The sequence below is a fragment of the Canis lupus genome, chromosome 13, assembly GCF_048164855.1.
Source record: "Canis lupus baileyi chromosome 13, mCanLup2.hap1, whole genome shotgun sequence".
NCBI lineage: Eukaryota > Metazoa > Chordata > Mammalia > Carnivora > Canidae > Canis > Canis lupus.
The window spans coordinates 58,169,856-58,186,779 of NC_132850.1; the positions used below are offsets into that span (position 1 = coordinate 58,169,856).

The 16,924-nt window shown below is 37.9% G+C and overlaps 1 long non-coding RNA gene across 1 annotated transcript in view; it reads right to left on the reverse strand.

The window, feature by feature from the left end:
- The window catches only part of LOC140602259 (uncharacterized), a 57,000-nt gene extending 40,435 nt beyond the window's left edge, over positions 1–16,565 (reverse strand). The window contains exon 1 of the long non-coding RNA XR_012005230.1: positions 16,326–16,565. This is a non-coding gene — a long non-coding RNA (uncharacterized lncRNA). The remainder of the gene's footprint in view (positions 1–16,325) is intronic.
- Positions 16,566–16,924: the final 359 nt, after the last annotated feature.

A 16,924-nucleotide genomic window follows, 5' to 3' on the forward strand; every position in this document is an offset into this window, starting at 1 on the left:
TCTAAATTTCTTTTATTCAATCATGACATCCATCTTTTACTTTAAATCCTTGAACATATTTATAAAAATTCCTTTATGATCCTTCTCTGTGAATTGTGATATATGATCATCTGTTGCTATTGATTGCTTATTTCCTTGATTGTGTATCACATTGTGTCTGCATGGATATTATGCATAGTTTATTACAGTGAGTCTGGATTAAATAGTTGTCTTCTGAATGGAGTGTTATTTATTTATTTATTTATTTATTTATTTATTTATTTATTCCCCCGGAAAGGAGTTAAAGCACTGTTGGATCATTTTAATCTTGTCAGGCTTGGCTTCTTTCTTTGTGTTATCTTTCAGTTTTGTTCTTGGTCATAGGGTATATCTTTTAGTTAAGGCCATAGCTGTTACTGCTAAGACATGGTTTTTTTGAGCTCTCAGTTAAGTAGCTGAGATTCACTACTAAGTTTTTCTTTTTAAGATTTTATTTATTTATTCATGAGAATACACAGAGAGGAGAGAGAGAGAGAGAGGCAGAGACACAGGCAGAGTGAGAAGCAGTCTTCATGCAGGAAGCCTGATGTGGGACTCGATCCTGGTCTCCAGGATCAGGCCCTGGGCTGAAGGTGGTGCTAAACCGCTGAGCCACACGGGCTGCCCCACTACTAAGTTTCTAAGCAATCTACACTGCATCATCTCTCTTATTAACTATCAGTCCTATAATCTTGTCATCAAGTCTTGACATCCACATAGTCTGTATTTTAAACTTTTTTCCCCAGTTTTATTGAGATATAATTGCCATACAACACTGTATAAGTTCAATATATAACATAACTATTGAACATATGTATATATCATGAAATGATTATCACAATAAATTTAGTTAATATCTATCATCTCACACAGTTATGAATTAGTCTTGACAAAGGACTTGCACAGCACAGCCTTCAGTCAAAAACTTGTGAGGAACACTTCACAGTGTTTTAGGTATCTTCTTTCTACACTTACTTTTTTACTAGCACTCTTCTCCACAAATTTTAGCCTCTTCAGCAGTCTCAGCACTAATATTTGTCTTTTTAGTTTAATGAGTTGACTTGCTTTGTTTGAGTTCCACTTCTCTGGGCTATGGCCTAGAAAGTACTGCCGGCAGAAAGTCTGGGAAAACAGGACTAACAAGCCTAATCTACTCAATTTCCTGTCTTTCAAGAATCACACTTCAGCATTGCTTGTTTTCCAGTGCCTAAAAACACTTGTCTCATGTACTTTGTCCAGTTTTACACTTATTTAGAACAGGGGGAAAAGTTTAACCATGGCCTTCCTAATTTCATTTTTGTAGAATTTTGGTATATTTAACTTCACTAGATCTAACTGGATCTTAAGAATTAATATTTTTGTTAATAAGGCATTTAAATATTCTATTGCTATGCAAATTGTTATTGGTATGTGAGATCATAATAGGTAAGAAGTTAGTGCTAGAAGATTCCTTCTCTCAGAATTATATACATATTTAGTTAGGATTCAGAGAAATAAATTTCACCCTGTGCATTTAAGCATGAACACCCTTAATACAGAAGCTACAGGTTTACATCACCTTGAAATTGTTGGGGGATGTGAAGGTCAGGGAAGACTCAGTCTGCCACAGGAATGTGAGTGATTCTCAAGAAGCTCAGCTGAGAGTTGTTTCATATATTATATCTGTCCACTCATCTGCCAGCTTCCCTTAAAGAATAATGGCATCTTCTGCTCTTACTTTTTCCAAATCTCGTCTCTTCTTGACTGGCTCTAACTTGAAACCATTTAGAGAAAAGGATTCTGGGGAATGTAATTCTGATTTTCTCCTCTGGGCTGTGCAGAGGCAGCCACACAAAAAGATAGTTTTGATGTTGATTTGATGACAAACAATGAAGCACAATGTGGTCTGCCTCAACATCTCAAATAAATGCATTTTTCTAAACTGCGAAAAAATTTGAAAATTATTTTTGTTTTTAGAGAATTCTGAATGTATTTTGGTTCTTTAAGCATTTTAAATGCTTAACAGATCTTTCCTGAGTGAACATTACTGCAAAGGTATGATTGGATATGTTTGAGAATATCTGAATTATTTTGCATATTAGAAATAATATTTAATTAATTGTTAAAAATAACTATGATAGTCTTAACATACTTAAAATTCAAAATCAAACTCTCCATATATCTATGACTTTAAATGTTAATCTACAATGTTTCTAGATTTACTTACAGGTATGAAAATGCTCTGGTTGTTTAGCACTCTAAATTAATTTTAAGGACCCAATGGGACAAAAAAGATATACTTGAGGGACAAAGAAATCTAAATTATGGTCTCTGATATGACATGTCTTACTTTAAAGATATATGGAGATTCAGTCTCCATTAAAATGTAAGTGGATACCTCTGTCACCTGACTAGGATCACTGTTTGTGCAATCTGAACCAGGCATTTCAGGAAAGACCATACTATCCTTCATGTATCTCGTCATGGCTCAATGTCAATTATGACTTCTCCAAGTGTGTCAATGGCAGTCTTAGGTTTGAATGACTCTTTAATATCTTAAGTCACTATAGTGTTTGTTTACTATGGTGTTCCTAGAATACCATACTATTCCTAGAATACCATACTCTCCTTCTACAATACCCTTCCTGGAACAACATGGGAGAAAATAACTTTAAAGAACAGTGGGAAAAAGAAGAGAAAGCAATTCATGCACCAAGAGTCAGAGATCTCCCTATGAGAGTCTGTGCTTGGCTCTCTATGATCATTGTCTATTATGTCAACTTTCTCTATCAATTGTTTTTCACTAGCTACTATCAGTCCTGTTGGCCTAGGTGATCTGATGGTACCATTCTGCTACTCAGTTGTTATAACATTTCCTTACTTTGGTCATTCATCTATTAAACAAATACTTATTTATTAAACAAATACTTATCATGTGCTAGGCATTGTTCTAAGTGGTGAGTATATAACAGTGAACAAAGTAGTAAAAAATTACTCCATATAGAAGTTATAGTCCAGTAACTAGATTTAGGAAATAACACCCCCCCCCAAATAAATAGCTAAAATACAAAAATAGGTTAGATAGTAATAGTTGTTACAGAGAAAAAGAATTCAAGGGTTACAATATTAAATAGTTTAGTTAGGAAAAGCTTCATTGAAATTGTAACATTTAAGTCATTTGTAGAAGTTGATCACTAACATTTCTTCAAGTCCTTCTCATCCCTTCTTTATTTTTTCCCCTTAGTACTTATAGTTCTTTGGGTATATATTTATCTTGTTTACTGGCCCCACTTCCTATCAGCTTAATGAGGACAGTGATTCTTGAATGTTGTTTTGTTCACTACAGCTCCTAGAAAATGCTTAGCTCATAAAAAGTGGTAAATAAACATAATTAAATAAGACGTTGAATGAATGAATTAAAGAAAGCATTTTTAGGCACAATGAACAGCAAGTGCAAAGGCAGGAAAATGAGATTATGCTTGGTGAGTTAAATGAAAAACAGAGAGGTCAGTGTGGCTGGACTTGAGTGAGTGTGGGAAACAATAGTAGGAGATGAAAATAGAAAGGTAATGGACTAGGGGGTGGTGGCAGCTAATGTAGGACCTTAGGCCATTGTGATATCTTTGGCTCCTATTTTGAGTGAGATGGAAAGCTATTTGGATGGGTCATATTAGTGGCAAGACCTGGCTTTTGTTTTTACAAGATCACTCTGCCTGTTGTGTTGAGAATTGATTGAAGAGCCAAGAATGGAAGCAGAGAGACCAGTTAGGAGTTTATTGCAATAACAGCCTTCCCAATATTTGCTATTGTCCAATCTCTGTAAGTATAACTACCATATTGTCCAGAGTACTGTTTCCTCTGCTCAGTCCAGAGCAGGGAAAAATAAAAAAAATATGAAGTACTATTATAAATATAGAGATAAAGATACCAAAAATTATGAGTTGACTTAAATCATGGAAGTAAACAACTTATATCTAATATTAATTATTCTCAATACAAATTTTTTAAATGTAAATACATGTCAATGTGAATAGAAGGCATATTTTTAAAATAATACAAAAAGCCTCTGGCATAAGAAGTTTTTAAATGTATATTTTTGGGGGGGAGGGGCAAGACGGCGGAAGAGTAGGGTCCCCAAATCACCTGTCTCCACCAAATTACCTAGAAAACCTTCAAATTATCCTGAAAATCTATGAATTCGGCCTGAGAATTAAAGAGAGAACACCTGGAATGCAACAGTGAGAAGAGTTCGCGCTTCTATCAAGGTAGGAAGACGGGGAAAAAGAAGTGAAACAAAAGGCCTCCGAGGGGGAGGGGCCCGCGAGGAGCCGGGCTGAGGCCGGGGCGAGTGTCCCCAGGACAGGAGAGCCCCGTCCCGGAGGAGCAGGAGCTGCACCGACCTTCCCGGGCGGAAAGGGGCTCGTGGGGAGGTGGAGCAGGACCCAGGAGGGCGGGGATGCCCTCGGGCTCCCGGGGACAGTAACAGCAACTGCGCGCCCAGGAGAGTGCGCCGAGCTCCCTAAGGGCTGCAGCGCGCACGGCGGGACCCAGAGCAGCTCGGGGGGCTCGGGCAGAGGAAGAGGCTCCGTGCGGAGGGGGCTGCGCGGTTCCAGGAGCAGCTCGGAGGGGCTCGGGCGGCGGCTCCGCGGAGGGGGCTGCGCGGCCCGGGAGCGCGAATCCACCAGCGCAGGCTCCGGAGCACAGGGCGCCGGGACACAGCCCAGGATCCGGCCTCCCCCGGGACAGGCAGAGGCCGGGAGGGCCCAGGACAGCGAGGACGCTCCTGCCCCAGCTGAGCAGATCAGCGGCCCCGCCCGGAGCCTCCAGGCGCTGCAGACGGAGTTCCTGCCGGAGCTGACTCCAGGTTTCCAGAGCTGCCCCGCCACTGGGGCTGTTCCTCCTGCGGCCTCACGGGGTAAACAACCCCCCTGAGCCCTGCACCAGGCAGGGGCACAGCAGCTCCCCCAAGTGCTAACACCTGAAAATCAGCACAACAGGCCCCTCCCCCAGAAGATCAGCTGGACGGACAACTTCCAGGAGAAGCCAAGGGACTTAAAGTACACAGAATCAGAAGATACTCCCCGGTGGTTCTTTTTTTTTTTTTTTTGGTTTTTTTTTTGTTGTTGTTTGTTTGTTTTTTCGTTTTTTTTTTGTTTGTTTGTTTTGTTTTGCTTTTTGATTTGTTTCCTTCCTCCACCCCCCCTTTTTTTTTCTCCTTTCTTTTTCTTTCTCTTTTTCTTCTTCTTTTTTTTCTTTCGTTTTTTTTTCTCTTCCCTTTTTTTTCTCTTTCTCTTTTCTTTCCTTCTTTCTCTCCTCTCTTTTTCTCTTTTTCCCAATACAACTTGCTTTTGGCCACTCTGCACTGAGCAAAATGACTAGAAGGAAAACCTCACCTCAAAAGAAAGAATCAGAAACAGTCCTCTCTCCCACAGAGTTACAAAATCTGGATTACAATTCAATGTCAGAAAGCCAATTCAGAAGCACTATTATACAGCTACTGGTGGCTCTAGAAAAAAGTATAAAGGACTCAAGAGACTTCATGACTGCAGAATTTAGAGCTAATCAGGCAGAAATTAAAAATCAATTGAATGAGATGCAATCCAAACTAGAAGTCCTAACGATGAGGGTTAACGAGGTGGAAGAACGAGTGAGTGACATAGAAGACAAGTTGATAGCAAAGAGGGAAACTGAGGAAAAAAGAGACAAACAATTAAAAGACCATGAAGATAGAATAAGGGAAATAAACGACAGCCTGAGGAAGAAAAACCTACGTTTAATTGGTGTTCCCGAGGGTGCCGAAAGGGACAGAGGGCCAGAATATGTATTTGAACAAATTCTAGCTGAAAACTTTCCTAATCTGGGAAGGGAAACAGGCATTCAGATCCAGGAAATAGAGAGATCCCCCCCTAAAATCAATATAAACCGTTCAACACCTCGACATTTAATAGTGAAGCTTGCAAATTCCAAAGACAAAGAGAAGATCCTTAAAGCAGCAAGAGACAAGAAATCCCTGACTTTTATGGGGAGGGGTATTAGGGTAACAGCAGACCTCTCCACAGAGACCTGGCAGGCCAGAAAGGGCTGGCAGGATATATTCAGGGTCCTCAATGAGAAGAACATGCAACCAAGAATACTTTATCCAGCAAGGCTCTCATTCAAAATGGAAGGAGAGATAAAGAGCTTCCAAGACAGGCAGCAACTAAAAGAATATGTGACCTCCAAACCAGCTCTGCAAGAAATTTTAAGGGGGACTCTTAAAATTCCCCTTTAAGAAGAAGTTCAGTGGAACATTCCACAAAAACAAGGACTGAATAGATATCATGATGACACTAAATTCATATCTCTCAGTAGTAACTCTGAATGTGAACGGGCTTAATGACCCCATCAAAAGGCGCAGGGTTTCAGACTGGATAAAAAAGCAGGACCCATCTATTTGCTGTCTACAAGAGACTCATTTTAGACAGAAGGACACCTACAGCCTGAAAATAAAAGGTTGGAGAACCATTTACCATTCGAATGGTCCTCAAAAGAAAGCAGGAGTAGCCATCCTTATATCAGATAAACTAAAATTTACCCCAAAGACTGTAGTGAGAGATGAAGAGGGACACTATATCATACTTAAAGGATCTATTCAACAAGAGGACTTAACAATCCTCAATATATATGCCCCGAATGTGGGAGCTGCCAAATATATAAATCAATTATTAACCAAAGTGAAGAAATACTTAGATAATAATACACTTATACTTGGTGACTTCAATCTAGCTCTTTCTATACTCGATAGGTCTTCTAAGCACAACATCTCCAAAGAAACGAGAGCTTTAAATGATACACTGGACCAGATGGATTTCACAGATATCTACAGAACTTTACATCCAAACTCAACTGAATACACATTCTTCTCAAGCGCACATGGAACTTTCTCCAGAATAGACCACATATTGGGTCACAAATCGGGTCTGAACCGATACCGAAAGACTGGGATCGTCTCCTGCATATTCTCAGACCATAATGCCTTGAAATTAGAACTAATCACAACAAGAAGCTTGGAAGGACCTCAAACACGTGGAGGTTAAGGACCATCCTGCTAAAAGATGAAAGGGTCAACCAGAAAATTAAGGAAGAATTAAAAAGATTCATGGAAACTAATGAGAATGAAGATACAACCATCCAAAATCTTTGGGATGCAGCAAAAGCAGTCCTGAGGGGGAAGTACATCGCAATACAAGCATCCATTCAAAAACTGGAAAGAACTCAAATACAAAAGCTAACCTTACACATAAGGAGCTAGAGAAAAAACAGCAAATAGATCCTACACCCAAGAGAAGAAGGGAGTTAATAAAGATTCGAGCAGAACTCAACGAAATCGAGACCAGAAGAACTGTGGAACAGATCAACAGAACCAGGAGTTGGTTCTTTGAAAGAATTAATAAGATAGATAAACCATTAGCCAGCCTTATTAAAAAAAAGAGAGAGAAGACTCAAATTAATAAAATCATGAATGAGAAAGGAGAGATCACTACCAACACCAAGGAAATACAAACGATTTTAAAAACATATTATGAACAGCTATACGCCAATAAATTAGGCAATCTAGGAGAAATGGACGCATTCCTGGAAAGCCACAAACTACCAAAATTGGAACAGGAAGAAATAGAAAACCTGAACAGGCCAATAACCAGGGAGGAAATTGAAGCAGTCATCAAAAACCTCCCAAGACACAAGAGTCCAGGGCCAGATGGCTTCCCTGGGGAATTTTATCAAACGTTTAAAGAAGAAACCATACCTATTCTCCTAAAGCTGTTTGGAAAGATAGAAAGAGATGGAGTACTTCCAAATTCATTCTATGAGGCCAGCATCACCTTAATTCCAAAACCAGACAAAGACCCCACCAAAAAGGAGAATTACAGACCAATATCCCTGATGAACATGGATGCAAAAATTCTCAACAAGATACTGGCCAATAGGATCCAACAGTACATTAAAAAAATTATTCACCATGACCAAGTAGGATTTATCCCCGGGACACAAGGCTGGTTCAACACCCGTAAAACAATCAATGTGATTCATCATATCAGCAAGAGAAAAACCAAGAACCATATGATCCTCTCATTGGATGCAGAGAAAGCATTTGACAAAATACAGCATCCATTCCTGATCAAAACTCTTCAGAGTGTAGGGATAGAGGGAACATTCCTCGACATCTTAAAAGCCATCTATGAAAAGCCCACAGCAAATATCATTCTCAATGGGGAAGCACTGGGAGCCTTTCCCCTAAGATCAGGAACAAGACAGGGATGTCCACTCTCACCACTGCTGTTCAACATAGTACTGGAAGTCCTAGCCTCAGCAATCAGACAACAAAAAGACATTAAAGGCATTCAAATTGGCAAAGAAGAAGTCAAACTCTCCCTCTTCGCCGATGACATGATACTCTACATAGAAAACCCAAAAGTCTCCACCCCAAGATTGCTAGAACTCATACAGCAATTCGGTAGCGTGGCAGGATACAAAATCAATGCCCAGAAGTCAGTGGCATTTCTATACACTAACAATGAGACTGAAGAAAGAGAAATTAAGGAGTCAATCCCATTTACAATTGCACCCAAAAGCATAAGATACCTAGGAATAAACCTCACCAAAGATGTAAAGGATCTATACCCTCAAAACTATAGAACACTTCTGAAAGAAATTGAGGAAGACACAAAGAGATGGAAAAATATTCCATGCTCATGGATTGGCAGAATTAATATTGTGAAAATGTCAATGTTACCCAGGGCAATATACACGTTTAATGCAATCCCTATCAAAATACCATGGACTTTCTTCAGAGAGTTAGAACAAATTATTTTAAGATTTGTGTGGAATCAGAAAAGACCCCGAATAGCCAGGGGAATTTTAAAAAAGAAAACCATATCTGGGGGCATCACAATGCCAGATTTCAGGTTGTACTACAAAGCTGTGGTCATCAAGACAGTGTGGTACTGGCACAAAAACAGACACATAGATCAGTGGAACAGAATAGAGAATCCAGAAGTGGACCCTGAACTTTATGGTGAACTAATATTCGATAAAGGAGGAAAGACTATCCATTGGAAGAAAGACAGTCTCTTCAATAAATGGTGCTGGGAAAATTGGACATCCACATGCAGAAGAATGAAACTAGACCACTCTCTTTCACCATACACAAAGATAAACTCAAAATGGATGAAAGACCTAAATGTGAGACAAGATTCCATCAAAATCCTAGAGAAGAACACAGGCAACACCCTTTTTGAACTCGGCCATAGTAACTTCTTGCAAGATACATCCACGAAGGCAAAAGAAACAAAAGCAAAAATGAACTATTGGGACTTCATCAAGATAAGAAGCTTTTGCACAGCAAAGGATACAGTCAACAAAACTCAAAGACAACCTACAGGATGGGAGAAGATATTTGCAAATGACATATCAGATAAAGGGCTAGTTTCCAAGATCTATAAAGAACTTATTAAACTCAACAGCAAAGAAACAAACAATCCAATCATGAAATGGGCAAAAGACATGAACAGAAATCTCACAGAGGAAGACCTAACATGGCCAACACGCACATGAGAAAATGCTCTGCATCACTTGCCATCAGGGAAATACAAATCAAAACCACAATGAGATACCACCTCACACCAGTGACAATGGGGAAAATTAACAAGGCAGGAAACAACAAATGTTGGAGAGGATGTGGAGAAAAGGGAACCCTCTTACACTGTTGGTGGGAATGTGAACTGGTGCAGCCACTCTGGAAAACTGTGTGGAGGTTCCTCAAACAGTTAAAAATAGACCTGCCCTACGACCCAGCAATTGCACTGCTGGGGATTTACCCCAAAGATACAGATGCAATGAAACGCTGGGACACCTGCACCCCGATGTTTCTAGCAGCAATGGCCACAATAGCCAAGCTGTGGAAGGAGCCTCGGTGTCCATCGAAAGATGAGTGGATAAAGAAGATGTGGTTTATGTATACAATGGAATATTCCTCAGCTATTAGAAATGACAAATACCCACCATTTGCTTCAACGTGGATGGAACTGGAGGGTATTATGCTGAGTGAAGTAAGTCAGTCGGTGAAGGACAAACATTATATGTTCTCATTCATTTGCGGAATATAAATAATAGTGAAAGGGAATATAAGTGAAGGGAGAAGAAATGTGTGGGAAATATCAGAAAGGGAGACAGAACGTAAAGACTGCTAACTCTGGGAAACGAACTAGGGGTGGTGGAAGGGGAGAAGGGCGGGGGGTGGGAGTGAATGGGTGACGGGCACTGGGGGTTATTCTGTATGTTAGTAAATTGAACACCAATAAAAAATAAATTAAAAAAAAATAAATGTATATTTTTGTATTTTAAAAAAGTCCTTTTGGGGATCCTTGGGTGGCTCAGCAATTTATCACCTGCCTTTGGCCCAGGGCGAGATCCTGGAGTCTTGGGATCAAGTCCCACATTGGGCTCCCTGCATAGAACCTGCCTCTCCCTCTGCCTGTGTCTCTGCCTCTCTCTGAGTCTGTGTCTCTCATGAATAAATAAATAAAATCTTTAAAAAATAATAATAATAAATAAAATAAAATTTAAAAGTCCTTTCAATTATCTTTGAATTACAATATAATATTTTCTGACATTATTATAACACAAAATAAATGCTTTCTGTTAAGTTAAATTTAAAAATGAGGCTCTTATGTTTATTCAATATATTTCTTACTCTAAACAAAATAATTTTACTCATAGAACTACTTTAGAAAAAAATTCTGCCCCTAATTCTGGAAAATAATTTGATATCATATTCCCATTTCAATGAAATAAGTTGTAAGTAGGCCTAAACTTGGCTGTGACTGTGGATTCCAATAATCAATTCTGTCCTTTAGCAGGGTTGACATTGAGTGATATTCAACATTCAATTCTTAATTCCCAAAGGTAATAGGTTTGGTAAAAGGACTTTGATAAAATTTTGTGCATCAGAGACACAATTTTCCTTTCCCTGACAATACACACACACACACACACACACACACACACACACACACAGAGTAACAATAATTTATCAACTCCCAGAGATCACTAACAGATAAACAATAGTGAACATCGTTCTTACACCTTATATTTATATATTGGACAGTATTTTAATTATGCATTACTGAAATTTGCTTAGTTATTAATATTCTAGAGACTAACAATAATATTCTATCAATGCTTATTGTGTGCCAAGGAACATGCTACATGCTTTATATATATGCTCTCATTTACAATTCACTAATACCCTGTGAGTAGTGTGCTATCATAATACTCATTTGAGAGATGAGATAACAAGGCTAAAGGTTAATTTCCAAATTCATGCAGACTTGCAAATGGCCTGGAAAAAATTCTGATTCAAATTCTGATTCCATAAAGTGGCTATTACCCACTGTGCAAGAGCATGATTTGAAACTACACTGGACATAATTAGCTCTAAATGTTAAAAATAAGGCATTTGTTAATTTAAATTAAATAACAATTGCTTATTTTAAAAAATGGCTCCTCTTAAAATTAATTTCCAAAATTTTATCTCTTTGGCTAATTAATTAGGTAGATTCTTTTGCTCTTCAGGAGTGGTCAGGATTCTACAAAGAAAACACTGATGAAAATGCTTTGCTTTTAGATACTTGGAAATAATATCTGGAATCATTTGTTTACAAAAATGGTGCTTGGTCATAGAGTCAATCATAAGCCGATCTTATTGTTCCATCATCCATTGCTTTGTAACAAACAATTCCAAAATATAATAGCTTAAACAATACTATCATCTCCCTCAGTACTGTGAACTGTTTGGGATCAGCTGGATTGTCCTCACTTGGTGTTTCATGTGGCTGCAATCAGGTGGAGGCATGACTGGGCTGGTCATCCAAGATGGCTCTTTCACATGGTAGGCAGTTGATGATGGATGTTAACTACAAGCTCTGCTGGAGCTGATCACTGAACTCCTGTGTCAATATGTAGCCTTTCATGTTATTGGGCTTTTCAGAACAGGGAAGGTGAATTCCTAGAGGGAGTGTGCCCAAACTGAGTATTCTAAGAAACCTAGTCAGAAAGGATTTCTAGAACATCACTTCTGCCTTATAACACAAGTCAAGCAAATCAGTAAGGCTGATCAAGAGTCACAGGGAGAGAAATTAGATTCTTCCTCTTGCTGGAATGTTACAATGTGGATATGGAGTGAAGAAGGTGATTGTGGACATATTTAGAGATGAAAATACTACACTTATAAATAAAATCCTTGTTAGAATACAGTCAGTAGTGTTAATTATATTTGGAAGCAAATTGATAGATTATAAACTGAAGCATTGGCATAGAAAATTTGATTGAAAACATCCCTGGTGGTCCCTGAGATTTCTCCTTTTAAAGAACTGGAGTTCAGGTTTAGAGAAGAAAACAAAAACAAAACAATTTGATGATGTCTCATGCTTAAAGCTTCTATCTATTGGTTTGAGCATGAGTTTTGTGTAATTAATCTGAAATTGTTTTGCAACCGACCACTGAGCGTAAACTTGGACTTTCTGAGGTTAATAATGGAGAAAGCATTGTTCACATGAAGGAAGGTGAAATTCATTCGGTTTATGATAGAAATGAATTACAATAGTTTGAACCATGTCCATTCCTAGGCACTGGTTTGGAAAAAGTGAATCCATCATTGATTTAAAGGAATACAACTCCTAGGATAAGACTTTATTATCACTAAATAGTTAAAGGAAGATTTTTAGTTGCTGGTTCCCTGAATTCATACAACCTCATCAGTTATCTACTACTCCTTATAAGACCTGGCCTCTGATATATGTTCATGAAGCTAGAAGTCTGAACATCTGCAAGGAAGAGTAGGAAGAGTTAGAAAGAATGAGAATGTCTGAAGTTCATTTATGCTCGATGGACAGAAATAAATGGGGAGGGTGATTAGACTATCTTAACAATTTCTAGGAAGATTCAAACACTGGAATTTCTATGACTTAGGTAAAAGGTAGTTATTTAATAGATGAGGGAAATTTTAATAGTGAAAATGTCATACTGACCAAAACAACTTGACTCAAAATTTGGAGTTAAAGAAGCTTGAGTAAGAAAAATCAGTTTATAGGAAGCTCAGCTTCTCAAGGCTTATTAACAGCTAAAGTGTAATAGGGAGAAGGCGGAATAATGTAAATGAAAGAACAGGATTTGCACGACTGGGTATTTACTTGAAAAATGCAAAAACACTAATTTGAAGGGATACATGCACCCAATGTTTATTTACAATAGCCAAGCTATGGAAGTAGCTCAAGTGTCTATCCATAGATGAGTGGATAAAGAAGACGATCTCTATATATAGATACACATATCTATCTATATATATATCTCAAATGTATATTACTCAGCCATAAAAGGAATAAAAGCTTGCCATTTCCAAAACATGGATGGATCTACAGCATATAATGCTAAGGGAAAAGGATCAGTCAGAGAAAGACAAATACTATATGATTTCACTCACATGTGGAATTTCAAAAACAAAACAAATGAACAAAGGATAAAAAAAAAAAAAAAAGAGAGAGAGAGAAACAAACCAAAAACCAGACTCTTAAATATAGAGAACAAATAGATACTTACTAGAGGGAAGGTGGTGGGGGAATGGATAAAAGAGATGAAGGGATTAAGAGTACACTTACCGGGATCCCTGGGTGGCGCAGCGGTTTGGCGCCTGCCTTTGGCCCAGGGCGCGATCCTGGAGACCCGGGATCAAATCCCACGTCGGGCTCCCGGTGCATGGAGCCTGCTTCTCCCTCTGCCTGTGTCTCTGCCTCTGTCTCTCTCTCTGTGTGACTATCATAAATTAAAAAAAAAAAAAAAAAGAGTACACTTACCGTGATGAGCACTGACTAATGTATACAATTGTCGAATCACTATATTATACACCTGAAACTAATATAACACCATATGTTGACTACACTGGAATTAAAAAAGAAAAGAGGGAAGGAAGAAGAGAAAGAGGGAGGGAGGGAGAGTGGGAATGAATGAATGAAGAGACAAAGGAAGGAACACTGGAAGGACAGACAGGAGATTTGTAGTCAGATAGACATAGATTTGAATCCCGTCCCTGCTTCTTTTCTAGCTTTTTGACTTCTGGCAAGGCAGTTAAGAAACACACTTATTAAAACGCTCAGTTTCAACATTTTAAAATTCAATGTTTTAAAAGTGATATTGGAGGTAATATTTTAACTTTGTAAAGAATAATTCTTTGTGTCTGTCTAGCTATCTGGGTGTCTATCTCTCTCAGTTGGCTAGGGCAATTATAACAAAGTACCAGAAACTGGGTGGTTAAACAACTGAAACTTATTATCTCACAGTTCTAGAGACTACAAGTCCGAGATCAAGGGTTGTTATCAGGGTTGGTTCTTTCTGAACACTGTGAGAAAGAATTTGTTTCATGTTTATTCTAGGTCCTGGTGGTTTGCTGATAATCCCTGGCATCCTTTAACTTGTAGAAACATTATATTGATCCCTGTTCTATCTTCATATGTTATTTTCCCTGTGTGTGTGTCTGTCTCTGTGTCCGAATTTTCCCTTCTTATAGGAACACAAGTCATATTGGATTGGGGCCTACTCTGGTGACCTTTATAAAAATGTTATTTATAAAAATGCTATTTCAAAATAAGGTCACATTCTGAGGTACTAGCTAGGGGCTCAGACTTCAATATATGAATTTGATGTATGTATATATGTATCACACACAATCAAATTCATGTATATCATCAAATTCATATATATATGCACACACACATATACATGCATATATATGCACACATATATAGACACACACATACACACATATATAATATATATATATATTAGGGTGATAGATAGATAGATGATAGATAGATAGATAGATAGATAGATTTCCCAAATAGTGCTCAGAGCATTAGAGCTCAATAATAGGTATTATTCAAATATTTTGTAGTTATGAAACTCTGCGGGTTAAAGAAGAAAATATGAATTATAGATCTTTTCCTCTTGTGTCATTTTCACATTTCAAGAACACAGATGCTCCCTCAAAGGATCAGTATGGTACAAAGGAATTTTTTCTTCCACCTACTGATAATATCAATAGAAATACACAGCAATGATTCCTCATCTTTACTTGTTCTTTCCTTTAAGAAACATTTTGAATAACTAGAATTTGTGATGGTTCACCCGAAGAGATTAGCTTAGATCAATGGTTATCATAATTTTCACTTAATAAACCTTCTGTACTGTTTACTTGTCAAAGTTCTCTTAAGTTCTCTTCTGGTTCTTCTTTTGTGGCAGGTTGGATTTCAATTATGTCTCTCATCTCTTTTGTACATTTCAAAGTTCCATATATTCACCTCAAACTTGTTTTTGAGGAGGGCATGCCATGGTAATTTGAATAGTTTTTTGAAATATATATTTTATACCTTGTTTAATATTTGGAGGCACATCTCTGGAGGGTTGTTTGAGGTACATCACTGAACCTCTGGTATAGCATGGGTGGGCGAATATGTAGGTCTTAGAAGACTACAAATCCATTTCCTCATAGTACAGAATCCCAAGTACTGTACTGTATGTGTCCCTCCCTCCCTCCCTCCCCTCCTTTCTACCTTCTTTCCTTCCTTCCGTTCCTTCTCTCCCTCCTTCCCTTTCTTTCTCTCTCTCTCCTTTCCTTCCTTCCTTCTTTCCTTTATCCTTTCATTTTTGATTGGAGAATAAAAAATGGCCCCACACTCTAAACAGCAGACTGTTCTAGAGCTGTGGTTACATATATAGCCACAAGAAAGAGTTTAAATTCACTCAGTTGACCAACAGTAATCCTTCAGAGGAAATATACCTCTGAAAACCAAGAAATGGGGGTAGCCCTATAGTTTAGAATGTCAGCCAATGAAAAATAGATTCACTTCAATAAACATGCCTCTGATGGCAACCAGTTAACAAGTATTTTAACTGAGCCATCAGCTTCACCACATAGGTTGTTAGCCCACTTAAGCCTTTGAAATTTTAACCACTCCTGAATTTCATGGCTTCCTCCAAACCCTTTACAAGATCAGCAATGTGCTCTGCTTAATGAAAATTCTATCTATCCTGTCCAGCTTTCTCTTAATATGCTAAGCAATAAATTTTTTATCTTTTTGATTTAGATATTAAGTGATGTTTTTGTCACTCTTTAACAGATTGAACTGAATGAATATATTAGTAACCTATTGGTCAAAATGGTATTTTTAATATCATTGTTGAAGTAATGCAAAGGATCAGATTGCTAACTTGGACTCAACAGAAATCAAAGATCTTACCTGATACTAGCTTTAGTAGCAATTTCCAGGTCATAAGTTATTATGAGGCACAGCTGAAGAAGGGAGATATCCTCAACTGTCAATACAGACTTCTACTTCCTGTCTCTTCTTAAAAACATATGCTTTCTTGGATTAACATGTGATGGCTCTAACTAATGTACATGGCTACACCATTAACACAGAAGAGCCTTTTCAATCATGAGAGATCTCCATTTTATACTCAGGTAGTTACAGGGCACAGAGAACATTCTCCGGAGAACCATTATCCATAGATTCTAGATTTGTTCACCATAAAAAATACTAGACAAATGAACATTCCATAGTTCAGGATTCTTCTTTTAGAAAATGAAATTTAGTGTGTGGGCCTATCCTCTTATAATCCCACTAATAATATATTACAGACCTGTAGTTTAATTCTTTTCTTGAAAATCATTAATGAAAATATAATTTACATTTTGGTAAATGGAAAAATGCAACATTTTCAAAGAGTAGAGTGTTCTTTTAGTCTATTTTTAAAAACTCTTGTAACTAAAAAAAAAAAAAAAAACTCTTGTAACTAGAATTAGTATTTGGAGATAAGTACTCTAAAATAAAAATAA